Source organism: Pinus tabuliformis, chromosome 6 (genome assembly GCF_031772625.1).
Source record: "Pinus tabuliformis cultivar Carrire ecotype Pingquan chromosome 6, CPIR1, whole genome shotgun sequence".
Taxonomy (NCBI): domain Eukaryota; kingdom Viridiplantae; phylum Streptophyta; class Pinopsida; order Pinales; family Pinaceae; genus Pinus; species Pinus tabuliformis.
Window position 1 is genome coordinate 441,886,192 of NC_142292.1, and position 21,386 is coordinate 441,907,577.

Genomic DNA, 21,386 nt, shown 5'->3' on the forward strand with positions numbered 1-21,386 from the left:
TGAATTAGCTGAAGAACCTGAAATTTCTGAACCTGAAACTGAACCTACTGCTACTCCATCATCAGGATTTGCTTCTCCAACTTCTAGTGGTCCTGGTTCACCCAGGGTAGGAAGAATGATTACCCAAAATATTCCTTCTGGACTTATCGCTATTGAAGAACTTGTTACTCCGGAAGAAGGTATATCTATCCCTGAAAATCAACCAACTATAGAACTTAGGGAGCGTGAATCGATCTTTTACAGTCCACCTAGGAGGGATGCTTGGTATCTTTCATTGACCAACTTTTTAGAAAATCCGGGTCTCAGTTTTTCACCACCTCTCATTCCTTTTCATCCAACACCTAGAGGTTATTATCCTCCTTTGAATATGTTGAGACAGTCATCCATGTTTTCTCAATCTCCGGAAACATTTTTGTATGGCGGTCCTTCTGTTCCTTCTAGGTATCAGTCACTCGTTGGTACTTTTTCGGGATCATCTCCTCAACCTGTTGAACAAGGGTTATTAACTGGTAATAACGGAACTAAACCGTTGAGTGTAGAAGATATTCTTATGATGTCAGGTACCATTCCAAATCCGCAGCCTCAAGGTAGTCCGTTACTGCGTGGGGGGCAATTGTTGAAAAGTGTGCAACAAGAAATGCTTGTTGAGAATACAACAAGATGATGGAGCTTAGTGGAAAGGAGTCGCCTTCGCTAAGTGGGCCCGCAGGAAAATTATGGCGCAAGTTCTATTTTTGATCCCAGCAGGGATGATCACAGTGTGGGTGACCACAGTGTGGGTGACCATAGTATGAGTGATCACAGTATGGCTGATCACAGTGTGGGTGATCACAGTGTGGGTGACCACAGTGTGAGTGATCACAGTGTGAGTGATCAAAGTCTATTTTTAGACTGGCTGTCAAAAATAGAAATGTCAAATATTATTGTCTCATAATAATATTTGGACTATAAACTTGATCTTATTCTCTTGGAGCACTTCAGGATGAGCTACGGATGTGATACATGCAGATCCCAGAGGGAAATACGAGGTTACCTATGGGATGACTAATATTTGCATGCAGGACTTCAGTTAGAACTCAAGTGAGTTGAGTTTAGTGGACTGGAGGTGCAGTTGATGGAGTTGTGTTCAGTTTAACTTTGTTAAACTGGTTGTATTTAGTCTAACTGATCAATAGACTAGAGATGAGTTGGGTGAATTAGTTATTAATTAATTCACAAGTTATTAACTCATAATGCAACTATAGAATACATCAGTTAACTTAGTTGCATGTCAGTGCATGTTCAATTCAGCAGGGACAGGTGTTAGAGGATTAGATTGCTATCAGTTGTGACTATAGTTGTGCATGATGATTTGCACAATCAGAGGGATTGAGTATGCCAATGAATTGGCCAATATCAAGAATTGTAGCTTGTGCTCACGTCCAACAGAGTGTGAGTAATTATTTGCAGGTCAAATACGAGTTTGGTAAGCCATTCTCATCAGTTCTTGAGCAGGTATTGAGCTGGAGAGGCAGGCAAGCAGTGGAATAGATTTGGAGATCAGATCTGAGCTGTATTGTGTGTAACAGGTGGAGCTGGTACTGGATTGCTTGTGATAAGCATTGTACTTTGTAATGTTACATGATTCAATCAATATAATATACAGATAGTGTGGGGTTTTTAGCGAGATGATTTCCCCGGGATACATACTGTGTTCATGAGTTTGATTGATGCTTCTATGTGTGCCTGTGAATGTTTCTGCTTCTGTAAATTGATGATCAACGTAGAGGAGATTATGTATTATACATGTTCCGCTTATAATTGTATGATCAGGATAATCTCTGTGAATATGTGTTAAATTATTCAAAATTTCTACATGGTATCGGAGCTGCTTGATTTGTAGAAGAGATTTTTACAGGATATCGAGCGAGGATTGATCATCTGATCTACTATTTAGGAAGTGTTTACATTGTATTTCTTCAGGCAGAGTCTGTAATCGGGCCAGGTAGCCTCTGGATTCATCCTTCTTTTGGAAGGTGAGATATCTGGTGAATGCCCATACAGTCGATCTCTGTACAAGAAATACTTTGTTCTCACGAATTCTAGGTCGGAAGCGGTTGAGTTTTGTGCTGGTGGAATTCGAATTTAATTCCAAAGCAAGAGATAAAACTCAGAAACATTAAGTGTGAGAATGGAGACAGTATGCCCCAGTATCTCCTGAAGTTCACCCAATGCCGGGATGAGCTGGGAAGTGTGGGGGTGACTGTTGGATGAGGATGGTGAGTCTAGCACTCCTTGATCTTCCGAAGAGTTGGCATTCCTATTGTTAGCCTCCTGCTGCAGCAGGTTAATCATCTTTCATGATCGACATTTTTAAATGCCAAATATGTCGTACTATGCATGCTGCAATGCTCCATATTTGCTACAGATGGCCAAAGAAGTGTCCATAAGAGTGTGGTAGTCTAAGGGCCACTACTGTGTTCCAATTTTGATAAGCAATCCATTTTTCGGTTCGAGGCAGTTTTTCAGTTGGAGATACTCAGGCTGGAGTTCACTAACCTCTCCCTTCTTCTCATCACCCTTATTATATAACTCCCTAACAATTTTCCCTCTTCCCCTATTTTAATCATGTATATAAACTCCCCTATATAAATACCCCTCCCTGGCAATATAGCCATCATTCTACTAAGTCCGGGAAATCTCAGTCCATCTGGGACTGTTTTTAGCCCATCCGCGTCATTGAGGAACTAGTTTGACATCTGGTCAGCTAGTAACCTCTCCCTTAACCCTAAAAACCCCCAAAAAAAACCCATGTTTTCACCTTTCCCCTTGTAAAATTTCACCCTAACGCTGTAAAAACCCACATTCCGCCCCTAAACCAAAGTTTTATGCATAAATATTAACCCGCGCCTGTAAAAACCCACATAAACCCGTTTCCCCTAAGTTTTTAACCCATCCGCCGCGCATATCAAATTAGGAATATTCCTGCGAATATTCCCACCCGTTAACCCGCCGTCCCTTCGCATCCGCCGCCAACCGTTGGATCGCCCGCCCCACAGATCAACGGCTGGCGGGCATCCTCATCCCCGACGTGCCCGGGCTTTAGCGTCCGGGAGTTCGGCGGTTTTGCCGCCGTACTCCCGCCACGCGTCAGGCTCTGGGGTGTGGCGGAGCCCCCTCCCCTGAAACCACCTTTGCCCATAAGCGGTGCGCCAGAAACCGCTTACCACCTTGTGACGTCACCACCCACGTCACCCCCCTGCCCAGTCACATGCCCAGTCACCTGCCTGCGTGGCCTCCTGCCACGTCACTGCCACGTGTCCCTGCCACCGTACCTGCCACATCATCGTCTGTACGTGATGATGTCATGCTGACTTCATCCCGCCACGTCGCCCTGCTGATGTCACCCGATGTACAATGCTGACATCACCCACCGTACAATGCTGACGTCATCAACACTTTTTTGGGCGCAGAGGCGCAAAAGTCGCACTTCGGAGCCCCGAAATCGAATTCTGAGGCAGTTTTTGATGAGCGATTTGTGCCTCATCGCAAGATTTTTTAGGCCGAAATGGAGAATCTTCAGGGAATCTTTAAGGAATCTTCTCACCATGCGGCCCCAGGAAGCCCGAAAAGGCGCAAAAATGATCTGTTTTCTTCACAGAGCATACCAAAAGGATCAGAAGACAATTCCAGATGATACAGAGGCCGAACAACGGCCATTTACTGGTGATTAGACCCGCAGCACATCAGATCAGCAGTCTAGATTTTGTCAGAGAGTATCAGTGGAAGAAAAGACGCCAGAGAGTATCAGTCAAGATTTTTTAGGGGCTCGAGGCACCTGAACATTGATGAAGCCCCCAGAAAGTCAAATCAATAAGCATCAGCCCATCCTTGCCTTCAAATCACCATTAAGGCATTCAAAGCACCAGGACAGCAAGGAAGCAGAAACCCATACTCATTTATTGCAGAAAACACTGCAGCAAGCCACCAAGGACAGCATCATTTATTCAGTTTTGATACATCGGCCCTGAGCACGGCCCGAGATATTTTTTGCATTTATTTCTGGATAGGATTAGGTTAAGTAGTCATTTTTTATGACCTAATTAGGTCAAGATGTAATAAAGGAACTCTGCAGAGAGTTTTTTCCCTATATATACCACCCTCTGTATAGTTTTAAGGGTTGGTTAATTGAGAGTTTTCACTAGAGACTCGCTGTGTATACCTGAATTTTTCTGTAATCAAAGATTGCTTAAAGCTTGGAGAGCGAACTGTCTGTTGTTGATGAATGTTTTGAAGAGTTGAAGATGGAATTCCTGCGCTGCGGCCTGAAGCAATAAGTGCCTCTTATCTCTGTTTATGTGTTTGCCATTATCTAAATAGCAGAAAAAAGGAATAGCCTAGAATTAGTTTAAATACTCTCTATGCTCAATTTCTGTTGTTTCTTGATGTTTTCTTCTAAAAGAATTGGTTATGAACATTGAATTCCTCCCGGCTCATGTTTACCCCAATTCACCTGTGTTGGCCAATTATCTAGGGATTCTTAACTGCCCCTAGGTAGCGCCCTGTTATTTTCTCTGCTAATCTGTTGGAGAGATTCTTAACTGCCTCTCTTTCTTTAGCATTCAGTTCATCCCTTAAATCTGAAGATTGCTTCAAACCTCAGTTATCTTGCTCCATGTTCCCTCACTGTTATTAAGAAAACACACCAGCGGTTCCCCTCCTCGACTCCACGCCCAATGGCTTGAAAAATTCAGACTATACTCTGCCTCTCTACCTGAAAGTGTCAGTTTTCCCACCAAAACTCAATCAAAACCCCTGTGAATCATATCTAGCCTAAAATCATCCCTTTCAACAAAGCTGAATCATAAAGAGAGAGCCCTCTCTGACTGCAGGTAGGCTAGGGCCTGCAGTCCAAAGTTGGTTTGTGGTTACCTCGGCCGTATCCCTTTAGGAGTCAAAAGGGACAACCTGAGTGATAACACCTATCAGGACTCTGTCAATGGTCGGGAGAAATTGCCAGGATGGGAAAGACTATGGTCAGATCTTGTGCAGGAGGAGATCAGGCGGAGCACCAAAGACGGTTCTTCATCCATGCAGGATGAGGAGAACTGTGCCTTAGCGAGTAAGGCGAAGAAGGGGAAGGGGAAGGTTTCTCTTTCCGAATCCAGTTCTTCCAATGATGGGAAGAAGGTTGACAAGGTGAAGGTGAGATGCTTTCGTTGTCATGAGTTGGGTCATTATGCTACTAATTGCCCAAAGAAGAAGTCCAAGAAGGGATCCGGGGAAGGATCTGAAGGTGAGGCAGCCTCACTTGCTTCATAGTTTGAGTTGGATTTCACACTCTTCACATGCATGGTTTCATCCATGATGGGAAGTGGTTGGTTTCTTGATAGTGGAGCTTCTTTCCACATGACCGGTGACAAAAGTTTGTTCAGTACTTTGGAGGAGAAAGATCTCCAGATACTCATAGGGATGGGTAATGATGAGAAGTATAGTGTCTCAGGTGTAGGCACGGTTATTTTTCAGAGGGAGCATGGAGCTCGCCTTACCTTGACCGATGTCAAGTATGTACCAGGACTGAAGAGAAACTTGGTGTTGATCACGATGCTGGAAGACAGAGGCTATGATGTGGTCTTCAGTAAGGGAAAGGTTTTCCTTAGACACATCATCACTAGACAGGTGAAGCAGATTGGTTCACGGGTCAAGAACCTGTATGCTCTTGAGGTTCAAGATGCATGCAAAGCCTTGAGCAGCGAGGCAACTGATGGAGACTTGGTGGTTGAGAGGGAGCGTATATTACCTCTCAACATGCAGAGCCAGAAGAAGTCTCAGATGATTGTGGAGGAGCCACGATTGGTGCAGCAGCTTCAGGAGGTTGTGGAGCAGCCACAACAAGGGAAGATGAGAGGAGATCGAGTAGAGACATCTACTCATGCAGAGACCTCCAGTAGGGGGAAATGTCGAGCCAGGTGGGCTGAGGGATCGCATGCAGCCATACCTCCAGGTAGGAGGTGGGGTGATGTGGATTGATCGTCCCAAGGAGGAGGGGCAAGATCCTTGAGGTACCCAACCTCTTGGATGAGACCTTGCTACAAAAGCCCCAGATGTGTAGTAGAAGGAACTAACTGATTGGGTAGAGACAGATGCGGATGGAACGGCAAAAAGAGCGACAGTGCAGGGAATCCCAGGACAGTGCATAGCTAGCAGGCTGCAGCAATGCGAGAGGCACAAGTGTTTTGCACAGTGCTAGGTGGCACAGAGAGGTGTGCAATGGTGTGAGATGCATGGAGATGTTGCAGTAGCACAGATGTCAGAGAGGGAGCACTTGTCAATAGCAGGTAGAGCTTCAGCATCAGAGGGTGTTTCTAGCCCAACAGGGAGATCAGTTGGGAGGTGCAATGCGGATGCAATGCTGGGAGATAGAACCAGCAGCATCACGGATGCAGTCAGAGATCAAAGTGATAGAGGCTAGAGCAGTCAGATACTAAAGAGCACAGAGATGCAGAGTTTCAGTCGATAGAGGCAATAGCAGTCAGAGACTTTGATGACAGAGCAAGTGGACCGACCAGATGTGTTGCATGGAGAACATTCCAGAGTTACAGGATCGGGTTTGAGAGGAAGCCTGTCTTGTTGAGAGGGAGTGTTGAAAAGTGTGCAACAAGAAATGCTTGTTGAGAATGCAACAAGATGATGGAGCTTAGTGGAAAGGAGTTGTCTTTGCTAAGTGGGCCCGCAGGCAAATTATGGCGCAAGTTCTATTTTTGATCCCAGCAGGGATGATCACAGTGTGGGTGACCACAGTGTGGGTGATCACAGTGTGGGTGATCACAGTGTGGGTGATCACAGTGTGGGTGACCACAGTGTGAGTGATCACAGTGTGAGTGATCAAAGTCTATTTTTAGACTGGCTGTCAAAAATAGAAAAGTCAAATATTATTGTCTCATAATAATATTTGGACTATAAACTTGATCTTATTCTCTTGGAGCACTTCAGGATGAGCTACGGATGTGGTACATGCAGATCCCAGAGGGAAATACGTGGTTACCTATGGGATGACTAATATTTGCATGCAGGACTTCAGTTAGAACTCAAGTGAGTTGCGTTTAGTGGACTGGAGGTGCAGTTGATGGAGTTGTGTTCAGTTTAACTTTGTTAAACTGGTTGTATTTAGTCTAACTGATCAATAGACTAGAGATGAGTTGGGTGAATTAGTTATTAATTAATTCACAAGTTATTAACTCATAATGAAACTATAGAACACATCAGTTAACTCAGTTGCATGTCAGTGCATGTTCAGTTCAGCAGGGACAGGTGTTAGAGGATCAGATTGCTATCAGTTGTGACTATAGTTGTGCATGATGATTTGCACAATCAGAGGGATTGAGTATGCCAATGAATTGGCCAATATCAAGAATTGTAGCTTGTGCTCACATCCAACAGAGTGTGAGTGATTATTTGCAGGTCAAATACGAGTTTGGTAAGCCATTCTCATCAGTTCTTGAGTAGGTATTGAGCTGGAGAGGCAGGCAAGCAGTGGAATAGATTTGGAGATCATATTTGAGCTGTATTGTGTGTAATAGGTGGAGCTGGTACTGGATTGCTTGTGATAAGCATTGTACTTTGTAATGTTACATGATTCAATCAATATAATATACAGATAGTGTGGGGTTTTTAGCGAGATGCTTTCCCCGGGATACATACTGTGTTCATGAGTTTGATTGATGCTTCTATGTGTGCCTGTGAATGTTTCTGCTTCTGTAAATTGATGATCAATGTAGAGGAGATTATGTATTATACATGTTCTGCTTATAATTATATGATCAAGATAATCTCTATGAATATGTGTTAAATTATTCAAAATTTCTACAGCAACCTCAAGGTCCTCAATTATCCCCTGGGGGGAAACCTCAAGGTACCCAGTTACCGTCTCGGGGGTAGCCTCAAGGACAGTACATACCTTCGGGACAGTACATTCCTTAAGGTCAACCCCAGACTCAGTACGTACCTCAAGGTCAACCCCAGTATCAATATATGCCTCAAGGTCAACCCCCGTTTTAGTACGTGCCTCAAGGTTATCAACCTCAAGGTCAGTACCCAACCCAAGGTTTCCAACCACCTTTAGGTCAATCATTTGTCCAAGGAACTGGAAATGTACCTTTGAATCATCAACCCTACCCTCAACCTAGTTATGGTCCTCAATATGCTCAACCTTCTATGGGTCCATACCTCGGAATGAATGTGGTGTGGGATCCATCTCAATCTCAATATATCTTGCAACCAAATGTGCAGTTGTAATCTCAATCTGGACAACCCTTGGTTTCTGGTTCAACCCAGCAACCTGTTCGGCCTACTATTCAAACTTCTGCACCTAGTGTAGTTTCTCAGCCTGGGCCTAGTTCGCCTCAAACTCCGCCTCAAACGGCTGCTGCAACTACTGTAGCATCTGTTCAATCTACCCCACCTACTTCTGGAGTATTGGCAGCTTCAGTTTCTACTGTTCCTGCATGAACTCCTCAAGCATCTTTACCTTAATCTGGACCTACAATTCAGACTTCGGTTCAGATGCCTGCAGGACAACCTGGTCCAAGTACGGTTGTCACAAGTCAACCTCAATTTACTTATCAATCATACCAGGGACAGTACCAATTCAGTCCTGTTGTGCAGAACCCAGTCTATCAGTATCAACCGTACCCTGGATATACTTATCAGCAACCTCAACAACTCCAGTACGGTTCGGTTAATCTTGGTTTTCCGGGAGGATATAATATCCCAAATGCAATTCCAATTCCAAGTTATCCTGGATATTCTCCTCCTGGGGCTAGTCTTATGACCCAGGGTTTTCGAGACCCTAATTGTCAGTTACCGTTCATTGCAACTTTGGACTTTCCTGATTTGTCGCGCCTTACGAACGATCCAATTAATTATCTTCTGTTTTGGCCGCCAATGCCGAATAAGTTGCCCAGTGATATCCAAAAGTTTGAAGGTAAATCAGGAGAGGATCCGTCAAACCATGTGATGACTTATCACCTCTAGTGTGCATCTAACTCCATTACAGATGATTCAATTCGTTTACGTCTTTTTCAACGCACTTTGATTGGTCTTGCGGCCAAGTGGTACATTGAGTTACCGCGAGCCACTTTTTATAACTTTAGTCAACGAGCTACTTCATTCTTAACTCATTTTCAGTTGGCTGTCAGATATGACAATGGCACGGAATTATTAACTTCATTAAAACAGTCAATGTCCACTTATATTTCAGATCACATTCATGAATGGAGACGTCGACGGCGTTTAGTGAAATTTTTTATTCCGGATCAAATATTAGCATAATGGTTTGTTAAATCATTATTACCTAAAATCATTGAGGACGTAGCTAAGGCAGGAGTTGTTACTGAAGAGCAAGTAATTGCTCAAGCTCAGTACCTTGACCTCATTTATATGTAGTCGGGTACTTTACACGAGAAAATCCCCGACCTTCCGAAACAAAATCAAATAACTGCATCTCCTTCAGGGTCTCATGCCATTGACGGTATGATTGGTTCATTTAACACCAAAATTAAGAAGAAATATTCAAAGAATTCTTCTCCTATCATAACTCTACCAGATTCCCTGACAGGAGACTCTTTCGCTGAAATTCTTGCCGATATTCATGTCGTAGAATCATCTACGACAAATCAAAATCTGGCGGTAAAAAGAAGGGGAAGAAGAAAAATAAGCAAAATTCGAAAGAGAAATCAGATAAAACGGAATGTACTGATTAGAAATTTAAACCTCGTTATCCTTGTCTCATTTGTGACGAAGAGCATTTTACAAGAGAATGCCCTCATCGTGCTGAGGTTACGAAAATTGTCAAAGGTTCTCAAACGCCTGCTGTCTTGAAGGATCCTTTTCCTAGGCAAGACAGTAAGATGATTGGTTCTTCCTCAAATGCCTCGGAAGAACCCATAATGATGATGTCCCATGTTAGGTTTGCGACACGATCGCAAGATTATGGAAGTAATTTCCTGTTGGTGGTAAGGAAGCAGAATTTTCTAATTCGAACCCATCAACTTCAACTCATGGTTCTGATCCGCTACAGATCGAGAAACCTAACCCAGACTTAGTAATCAAACCGCTTGCTAAAGGTATACTTCGAAAGTCAGCTTTCAATCCACATGCGAGAGCTGCTCAGAACTATAACATTATTGAAGATTTAGCTATTTCACCTTCAGCAATGTCGGCGTTGGAGGTGCTGCAATCATGTCCAGCACAACGTAAATTGCTATTGTTGGTTATAGGAGTTGTTGATATTCAAGACTCGAACCTTATAATCTTCGATTTAGAAAATAGTACACCTCGCTTACCTCATCAAATGGCTTTCCAAATTCCAGTGTTAGTAAAAAACAGACCTTGCTTTAGAACTGTGATTGATGAGGGAGCTTCAATGTGTATTATGTCGATCCAGTGTCGGAGATCGCTTGGTTCTCCTACACTTAATCAATCCCCGATGATTCTAAAGGCTTTTGATGGCTGTGGGTTCCATCCTTTTGGCATTCTATAGGATTTACCTATAGGGGTTGAAGGCAAAACTGTTAATCTAGATGTGGAAGTGGTTGATGCCCCTTTAGATTACAACCTTCTCTTGGGTCGTAGTTGGTCTTACGCTATGACTACTACTGTTTCATCAGTCTTTTGGCTTATAAAGTTTCCTCATAATGGAAAGATCATAACTATAGACCAGCTAACTTATTATTCATCTGACCTAGCCTCTTCTGAAAGTATCCAACATGTCGGCAAAACAACTATCCCTTATAAGGATGTTGGAGTTGGATTAGTTAAAGATTCTGGTTTACTAGGAAATTTTTCCTTTCCTCCTCCTAATGTATCGCCTTCTACTGCAACCATTCATATGATTTCATCAGACACTATTATTTATGATAATCCTTGGGTCGTACCTTCCGAATCCGAGGTGGATTCATTTGGTGATGCGATGCCTTTGAGTCCCTATGAAATTGCGTATCAAACCGTATAGCGGTTTTCCGACCCTTCTTCGACCGAAGCTGACCTAATGAATGTGGTCCATGAAGAATCACTTTCAACATCAAACTCAGGTTCAACAACGTTTTCCGAACTTGTTCATACTGATGAGTATATTCATGAAATTTTGTCTGTTGATGATTTACCATGGGAAGATCTTCATCATAGATCTTCATTTTTACCTGAGATTGATCATTTTGAAAATGATTTTTCATCAATTTTTACTACTGATTTTGTCAAAGAACCTCAGAATCCATTGCAAAATCTTGATTCTGAATTAAAATTGGGAAATATTTCTCGAACGGTTCCTATTGACATTTCAGTTAAACCTGGAATTTTTGAAAACATTCATATAGGTGCCTCATGTACGAAAAATGAACTTCAAACATATAAGGCCATATTTCAAGAATTTCGTGACGTGTTTGCCTGGTCATATGAAGAAATGCCAGGAATTGATCTAGCAATTGTTGTTCATGAAATCAAAACCTACCCGGATGCTAAACCCGTCCGGTAACGTTTGCGTCACATCCATCCACGAAAAGTTGTTGCTATTAAAGCAGAAGTTGAAAAATTACTTAAAGCAGGTTTCATTTATCCAATTCCCTTAATGGATTGGGTATCGAATATTGTTCCTGTTAACAAAAAGAAAGGAATGATAAGAATATGTATCGACTATAGCGATATTAATCGAGCCTATCCCAAAGACAATTACCAAACTCCCTATATCGATCAAATCATTGATGATTGTGCCGGCAATGAAATTTTCTCCTTTATGGATGGTTTTTCGGGTTACAATCAAATCAATATTCTACCTGCTGATCAACCAAAAACAACTTTTATTTTTCCATGGGGGACATTTGCTTATTGCAAATTACCTTTTGAGTTGAAAAATCCCGGAGCAACTTTTCAAAGAGCTATGTCTTACGCGTTTCATGACATCAAGCACATTGTGCAACCTTATCTCGATGATTTACCTGCCCATTCATTACGTAGAGCCGATCATCTCACTCATTTACGAGCAATATTTATGAGATGTAGGCATTATCAAATTAGGTTAAATCCACACAAATGTGTTTTCTGTATAGAAACGGGTCGTTTACTGGGATTTGTTGTTTCAAAAGCCAGCATTCGTGTCAATCCCTCGAAGGTTGAAGCTATTGTCAAAATTGCCTCCTCCTTCGACTCTTCGCCAACTCCAAAGTTTGCAAGGGAAAGCAAACCTTTTACGTCGATTCATTCCTAACTACGCCGAGATAACAAATGGTTTTACCAAGTTGTTGAAACAGAATACTCCATTCTTTTGGGATGAGATAGCTGACAAATCTTTTGATGCACTTAAACATGCGTTGACCCATGCACTGTTATTGCATCCTCCCAACTACAACCAGGACTACTTCTTATATCTCTCCGCCTCTCATTCCACCATCGAAATGGTGTTAGTTCAGGAAGATGAATTCGGTAGTGAACATGTGATTTATTACCTTAGTCGAACTTTAAATCTGACTGAGTTAAAATATTCGCATGTGGAGAAATTGGGCTTGGCAGCTGTTCAAGCTATCCAACGATTTCGTCATTACATCTTACTATGCAAAACTACCGTAATTTATGACTGTAACCCTATGATCTATATTTTGACCAAAAAATTGCTAGGGGGCAAGTATTCCAAATGGATTTTTATCCTACAGGAATTTGACTTAGAGTTTGAAAAATCTAAGTCAAAGAAATCTTTAGTTTTTGTGGAGTTGATGTGTGACTTCCCGCGTGCTGATACTAAAACTGTGGAGGAGGGGCCCATTGCGGACGAATCCTTGTTGCTTATCAGCACTCTTGATCCATGGTATGGAGATATCATAGTTTATCTCCAAACCCAATCTTTTCAGCTTGAAATTTCAAGATCTCAGCATTGGAAAATACGTTTCCAATCCAAACCATATAAAATCATTGGAGATACACTTTATTGTCATGGGGTGGACTCTATTTTCCGACGTTGTTTAACTCATGAGGAAGCTGAAAAGGTTTTAAATGACTGTCACTCTGGAGCGTGTGGCAGTCATATGTCTGGGTATGCCACAACCCAAAAGATATTGCGCGCTGGCTATTTCTGGCCGTCTTTGTTTAAAGATTGTATTGACGTGGTTCGAAAATGCCACAATTGTCAAATTTTTGATCGAAAGATACGTGCTCCACCTGCTCCTCTCCATCCTATAATTGTCATAGGTCCTTTTGCGAAATGGGGTATCGATTTTATTACATGTAACCCTCACTCGGCTGGGGGGCATGTGTATATCATCCTTGTGGTAGATTATTTTACCAAGTGGGCCGAGGCGATGCCTACATTTTTGGCAGATGGAAAAACTGCTACGATTTTTGTTTTCAATCATATAATTACTAGATTCGGTGTTCCACAAGCGATTATCACTAATCATGGGCGTCATTTTCGAAACATCATGATGATTGAACTAACAGATCAGCTTGGCTTGCGTCACGATAGTTCTACTCCATATTACCCACAGGCTAATGGTCTGGTTGAAGCCATCAACAAAGTTCTAGTCATTATGATCTGATGAATCATTTGGATTCATAGGTCGAATTGGCATAACATGTTATTTTCAGTGCTTTGGGCGTATCAAACCTCAGTAAAAACATCAACTGGTTTCACTCCTTTCCAAATAGTTTACGGTTTGGAAGCTGTGTTAGCCATTGAATGCGAAATCCCGTCATTGCAAATAGCCATAGAGTTACTTCCAGCCACTTCTAAAGAGGAGAAACGTTTGTTGTACTTGGCTCAGCTAGATGAGAATCGACGTGATGCTGCACTAGCAATCGAAACTCATGCCAAATGAATTAAAGCTCAGTATGATCGAAATGTTACACCTCATAATTTTTTGGAAGGAGACCTAGTCTTACTATACAATCAAGCAAATGATAAGCTGGGGGCTGGAAAATTCCTACCTATGTGGCATGGTCCTTATGTTGTTAAGAGAAAGCTGGCAAAAGGGGCCTATGAATTGGTAGACTTTGATGGTGTCTCTTTAGGTAAGCCCATAAATGGTCTCTATCTGAAGAGATATTGTGCTTAAATCTAGGTGTGGAGATTTTAGTTAGATTAGTTTTCTTTCTAAGCTGGTGTGTTTTAGATTAGAAAAGTGTGCTTAGTTTAGAGAGTGTTTTTTGGTCATTATTCCTGCTTATCTTGATTTTACTCTTGATATTGAAGATGTCGGCGTCTCTTCAAACATACATTGGTTTTGCTGATGGTGCTTGTCATAATACACGGAACATTTCTTCTGTAGCTTAGGTTATCTATTCACCCTCTGATGAGTTGGTATCTATGCATGGGGTAAGCCTTGGTCAAACAGCGAACAACATTGCAGAGTATAGTGCAGTGATTGAGTTATTATCTGAATCCATCTCATTTGGGATTCAAAGTTTGATTGTGAGGTTAGATTCTGAACTCGTTGTATTGTAGCTTAATAGAGTTTATGCCATTCGAAATCCAGTGTTATTAAGATTATTTTTGAGAGTTCGTCTCTTGGAATGTGAATTTGACTATATTGAATATCAACATATTCCAAGATATTTAAATACATTAGCAGATGCAATTGCTTCTCGAATGTTAAGTAGACATTTGCAATAATCAAACAATAAATTTAAAAACATTCCATAACATGTTTTACAAGATAGCCAGTAATAGTGATATAGCATAGCATAGAAGTGTGTCAAATATACATCGTCTTCGATCATAGGTTGAAAAACACCTTATGATCGGCAAAAATGATAGTACAAAAAGCAAAAATGTCATATGAGTCTACAAAAGGCGATCATCCTATCACTGGTGATGATCACGATAAGAAACCACTGCTCGGGCCACCCTACAAAGGAACCTCCTGAAAGGTCCTGGGACCCCAATCACATAGCGCTGTAACCTAAGAGGAATGTCATCTATGCTAGTCTCTGGAATGTCTGCTGTCAAGCGCTCTAGATGGTTTTCCAATTTGGCTAGGGTCTCTGTAGATTCGTCCCGTGAGGCTGGTACTGCTACAGTTGGTTGTTTCCTCTCATAGGCCCGAAGAGTGGCTGGTCACCGTGGACCTACATAATTAAAAAATTAGAAATTAAAAATAAAAAATAAAAAATAAAAAATAAAAAATAAAAAATAAAAAATAAAAAATAAAAAATAAAAAATAAAAAATAAAAAATTAAAATTAGAAAATGTTGAAAATGATTTTACCTGAGTCATCCCATTGCTCTCCTGGTGGAAGAGCCATGTCTGGGTCACCACGATAATCCATCCCAGCATAAGGAAAATCCTGAATCGCAAAAACTTGGTTCTCCAACCAATGAAAATACTCAGGAGGAAATCGAACAACCTCTAAACCCTCCTCAGGATGACGGGCCATAACTGCAACCCAACGCATCAATTTGGGCTCTCGGGGAAGTCCAGCTTCAACGGAAAGATGCTGTGGGACCAACATTGGGACCCTCTCTAGACCAAAGCTCACAACTAAGAAACCATATCCAAAGTTTTTTAGTTGTCCGTTCTTTGCTCTAGTCAGTTGGCCTTTTACATTAGCCAACATAGCTTCGCACCAGTTGAAGACGGTGCCTCGATAACAGTCTACTGCCATCCACATTTGGGATCCGGTGGCCATATGTAGTGTTGCGCTTCCGCAGAGTCTGGTGACAGTAAATGCAATCACTTTGAGTTTAGGACAGGAGATGGTTTTGATATCAATCCCTTTGTCCTTGGTTTGGTCGTTACAAAACTCTAGTTGGAGACTATTGACAGACTGGCCACCTGCCCTAGTCTCGAATAGAGTCAATTGTTCACCTCCCTTGGGCAAACGAGTCAAAAAGTAAATGTCCTCTGGCTCCATTTCGAGCTGGTGGTGACCAATAATGAAACATTGGTCCTGTATATTCCATCTGTCCACCAGCCACTGCAAAAAGTCTACTTGGGCCCTCATCCTAGGTATGGCCCAAAACTTAAATAACCCACATGTCTTCAATGCATCTATTGAATTTTGATGATTAATTGCAGCAAGGTCCACATCTTCGTGCTCCCATTTCCGCCAACTAAGCATAGTGTATATCCTACATTGAAAGAAAAGGCGGATTAAAACATTTTAAATCAAAGTTTTTGGGCGGAAATTGAAGAATTTGAAATTGTAAAACCTATGTCGCGGGGACCGCACTCTCCAGTTAGAGACAGTGCATAGGTCTGCACTCTGCCCAAACAAAAGGTGCGGGCCCCTGGCTCTTTCCTGTGTAGGAAAAAGTCGGGGTCCGCAGGTTTCGCATGCTGCGCCTGTGGACCCCCGCGAGCAGTCTTTTAAACAAAAATTCTTCCTAAAAATCAAAATAGAAACCTAAAAACAAAATTCAAACAGTTGAAATGCAAGGCTAAAGTGACGTGCATTACCTGGAGGTGACAGTTTTCGATTCCAACGGATGGATTTTCCGCAATCTTCATGGGAAGTTTTTTACCCAAAAGCTCTATTTTCTCACTCTGAAGTCAAACGATAAAAATGAATTTACAAAAGCCCTTTTTATAGGCTTTTTTGAGTAAATGAATTTTTAATTTGTTTATTTTTTACTTTAAAAAGGTAACTTTTTGATGCATTTTTATTTATTTTAAAAACAGGTATGAGTAATGTTTGAGTTTTTGTGCAGAATATCGGATTTTTCAGGCAAAATTGATCATTTTCAACAAAAACATTAGAGTCATCTTTAAGCTCTTTTCTGACTCCTAAAATATGAAAAGATTGCTGAGTTTTTCTTTTTAAGCTCATTAAAACAGAATTAAAAAGACAGTCCACTTACAGCTCTTTTCTGACCGTATAAACATGAAAAGATTGTCGGATTTTTGTTGTTTCAAATTCGATATTGGTTATAAAACGACGTGTCATTGATCACTTTTTTACTTTTTCATATCAGAGACACTAATTATGAAAATTACTCCTTGATCGTAATGGTCAAGCGGTTCTCTCAAGTATTATTTTATACTTTTTCGGGCTTGGGAGACACAAATTTACAAAAAAGGACAACCATGGAGTTTTCTTAAATTTTTCTTCTGACTCCCTAAAATTGAAAAACGCTGAGTTTCTCCTATACTGGATTCGTTAAAATTTAACAGTAAAGGACCTGTTCAATTACAAATAGGAATGGACCACTCCTTCTTAGGGTTGGAATTTAAACTAAGTTGGACTCATCCGAAGGATGAGCTTATAATCAAGAAAATGTTATCCTCCTCAAGCTTGTCAAAAATAAAGAGGTACTTGCCAGAAATGGTGGGGAAAAATAGAGAAAAATGAACCTGTTTGTTATACTTTGTGTCTCAGAAAAACATTTAATCACTCTTGAACACGACACTTTTTGTTCACTTGGGTTGGGAAATCCTTTGCCTAACAGTTAACCAAACCATATTGAAAGTCTTTAGCCGGTTTCTGGGTATTAGCTTTGGGTCAATTGTCACCAAACCATCTACAGTGTCGTTATGTGTTCAAGAGGTCAATGCAAATAAACCATTCATCTGCAAAATATCTGTCATCCATCTTGACCATCCCTGAGTCAGTCCTTGCAAACGTATTTCTTCAAACTTGATTTATGATTTCGTGTTGTGGGCTTGCCTACGACGGATCGCTTTCTATCGACTTCAGCTCATTATCTAGAAATATGATCTAGAAATCATCAGTACCTTGGAATCTGCATGCCTCAATGGTAGGTTTCTTGCCTTCGACGACAGGTTGCATCATTGACCTTCGATCAAAGGATTCCGTGACATGTTCGACATCAACACATCTATTCACATTTCATGGATTGTACTGAGTACTTTGAGAGCCATTGACATTACTGGTGGTTTCTCTCACACTTGTTAACAGTTTACATCATTGACTGGTAATCAAGTGGTTTCTACCATGTTCGACTTCGACACATTCATTCACATGGATAGAATCGTACTATTTCGGGAAGTAGAAATCAAGACCCTGGATCTAGTTTCCACCATCCAGGCTGCGAGGAATTTTGTTATTCATTATACAGTGGACTATTCATAAACAGATGGTTGTGCCCATACTGTGTCTACATGTGTCTATACTTGTGATGTATTACAAGATCATTCCTATATCAGAGCAGTTTAGTTAGTTTTCTAGTCAGTTTTGATCTGAGTATGGGAATGCCTACCTCAGCGATGATATGATCTCATATATATATTTTGTATTGAATATTTTTTACAGGTTCCAACTAGGCTCTCCACAAGATGATCCTCGAAATGATAAAGTACTTCACTCTTCTTAGATGACAAATACTATCTATTACATACTTCGCACTTTAGGGGGCAATCTGTTGCACAAAATATTGTCACCATGACATTCTGCAATCAATGTGAGTCTATCACCACTCATACTTTCCTCCTATGCAAGTCTTAAACCTCAACTCTTCATGCCAAGCCTTGAAAAATGAGAGAAAGTCCTTAAAAATCTCTAAAACTCTAGTTCCGCACTTTCTCTTAGCATTACCTACGGTCCCACATCCCCTGGTCATGTTCCCTGTGGACCTGCCCACTCTATCTCTAAAGGAAAGGGTGCGGACCCCTGTAAAAGTAAAAAAGGCGCAAGTTTATTCTTAAAAACTCACTTTGGGTTAATTCTGGATGCTTCTAAAAGGAATCTTGAGGTGGCAAGTTCGCTCCTAGGTGGTTCATGCATCCCACAACTAAAGGAGCTAACCCCTTGATGTGAGGAGCTTATCCCTTTGAAGGAGGACTCTATCCCTTTGAAGGTGGCCCTAGTAACTTCCTTCCTCTGCACTATAAAATGAGGCATTGGGCTGGTTACTAGGGAGGTTGAAAGCTGAATATTTTTTATGGTAAATGTTGTTGGAATTTAGACTTCCTAATTGAGCTTGAGAGGAGAGATTACATACATTTTGATCTCATTGGGAAGAGTTTGAAGCTTGTCAAAGTAGAGGAGATTCTTGTTGGACCCTGGGAGGAGCTTGTACAACATCAAGGCACCAAGGTTGTAAAGTTCTTCTTTGTTTAAAGTTAATACAATCAAGTTCATTTTTCTCAATAAGTTGTTTTCTATGGGTTATTTCATGAATTCCTTGATCATCACGATAAATACAGTTTATTATATTGGTTATGCAGGTGTTATTTGATGTGTGCTTGTTTGTGTTTTTAGGTTCTTAAAAGGAAGTTCATTTGGACGGTCGAAGCGTGGCTGCCACAAACTAGCGTTGGACTTAAGGTAGGGTCTAAAACACCTCTTGGTTTTTATTTATAGATCGCAATATTTAGAGAAAGATAGAATTTGCTTGTTTTTCTTGTCGCTAGATATCTGTAGATATTAGGGAGATTGGTCTTGTCTGCAAGAACGATTTATTCGGCCGACAGTTAGACTTCTCACTAGGGATTCATAAAAATCCTAGATTTCATAAAAATAATTAATCAAAGTCAATCACAACTTAGTCATCAACATTACCAACTTATATTAGGGTTAGTTCTGACCCTAGATTTTTAGTCAACCATCAATCAGTCACTAACATGACCAGCTACCACTAGGATTAGTTGCAAACCCTATATTTTCTATCAATCATCAATCTCAACCAAAAATTCAAATTTAAACAATCTTTCACAAATCTCAAATTATCATATAGTCATCATATATCAGAGATTTATACTTCGACTAAGGTTCAACTCCAAAACCCTAGAATTCCATTTTCACAATTTCAACAATATTACACAAATCTCAAATCATCATATTTCAAAGATTTTATTTTGACTAAGGTTCAACTCCAAAACCTTAGAATTCCATTTTCACAATTTCAATCAATCATAGATTTTATCATTGTTACATTTCACACTAGACAATGTTACTACTAGGATTTAATTGCAAAAACTTATATATTCATTTTCAACAATCATGTAATAGATTTCAAATTGTGATATCACAGATATTAGACAATTTTAACTTCACTAGGGTTTAGCTACAAAACCCTAGATTTCCAAATATCATCATCCTAGAATCTCATACAAGTATTTCCATTGAATCCTAAGACTTATGACCATCAATAACTAGGTCAATATATATATATCTATATATATATATATATATATATATATATATATATATATATATATATATATATATATATATATATATATATATATATATATATATATATATATAGATATATATATATATATATATATAGATAAGAATTCATAAGCATATACATTTTACCTAGAACAAACTAGGATTTCGACCAAAAAGGACATATCTATACATGTCTATATTTCATCATCATGTGTTAGTCAAAACCCACTTCACAAATACCAATAAGAGTTTAGACACAAAACCATCTTGATTACGCTAGGGTTTGATTAGAAAAGCACACACATACCAAGTAAATCATTTCTAAGACAATATAAGGGTCTTTCTCACTCATTCCACCAAACCCTAATGAGCTATGGTTTCAATGTAGAAACATAGAAAACCCAACATTACCAAAACTTCAAAGATTCAGGATTTTAGACCTTATTATTCAATCCCAACAAGTTAGGTTTCCTTGATCATACCAAAATCATAAATGTGACATCATCAATAAAGAATTCAAACATTATTTCACAATATCCCTAATCAACTTAGGGTTTCACACATTCACATTACCATAACTTTCAGTTAGGGTTTTCTAGAACCTGTCTAGGGTTCTACATAATAGTGAAGAATATGAGTGGGATGGGTATATTTGTCAAGTTATGAATCACCCAAAGCAATAATCACTAAGATTCAATACAGCTACTCATAACAAAGTTAGTAATATATTATCAAATGAATAATTATTTCAATCAATGTATTTAAAGCATACCTTTGTTTCTTGACTATCCTTGTCTTGAGAGATCCTCCTTCTTGCAGATGTTTTCCCTAATAAAGACAATAGAGGGAGAAAAGTGATTAGTATTTAATATAATAAAAACTAAATGAGTACATGAACCCAAAGCTGAAAAGACATAAAATACTTATCTTTGGGATTTGTTGGGGGCTCCCTCCAAAGCTTGAGGGATACCTACAAGCTTATAAAAACAATACAAAATTTTCTTTTCCAAAATATGTTAAAAACTTATAAATTCTAAAACATATAAAATAAGATATATAAAACTACAATCAAAGGACTTAATAGTGTAAGTCCATAATGTTAGGTTCTTCAAGCTTGAATTTCATTGAGTCTCCTTCTACAACAAGGTTGGCTTGATCCCTTCCTCTCTTCTAATTAATTCGATTGTCGGGACAATCACTTTTGAAGTGACCTTTCTTATGACATTGATAGCACTCTATCTTGGACATGTCAACTTTCTTCCTTGGTCCCTTCAATCTCTTTCCTTTATGATG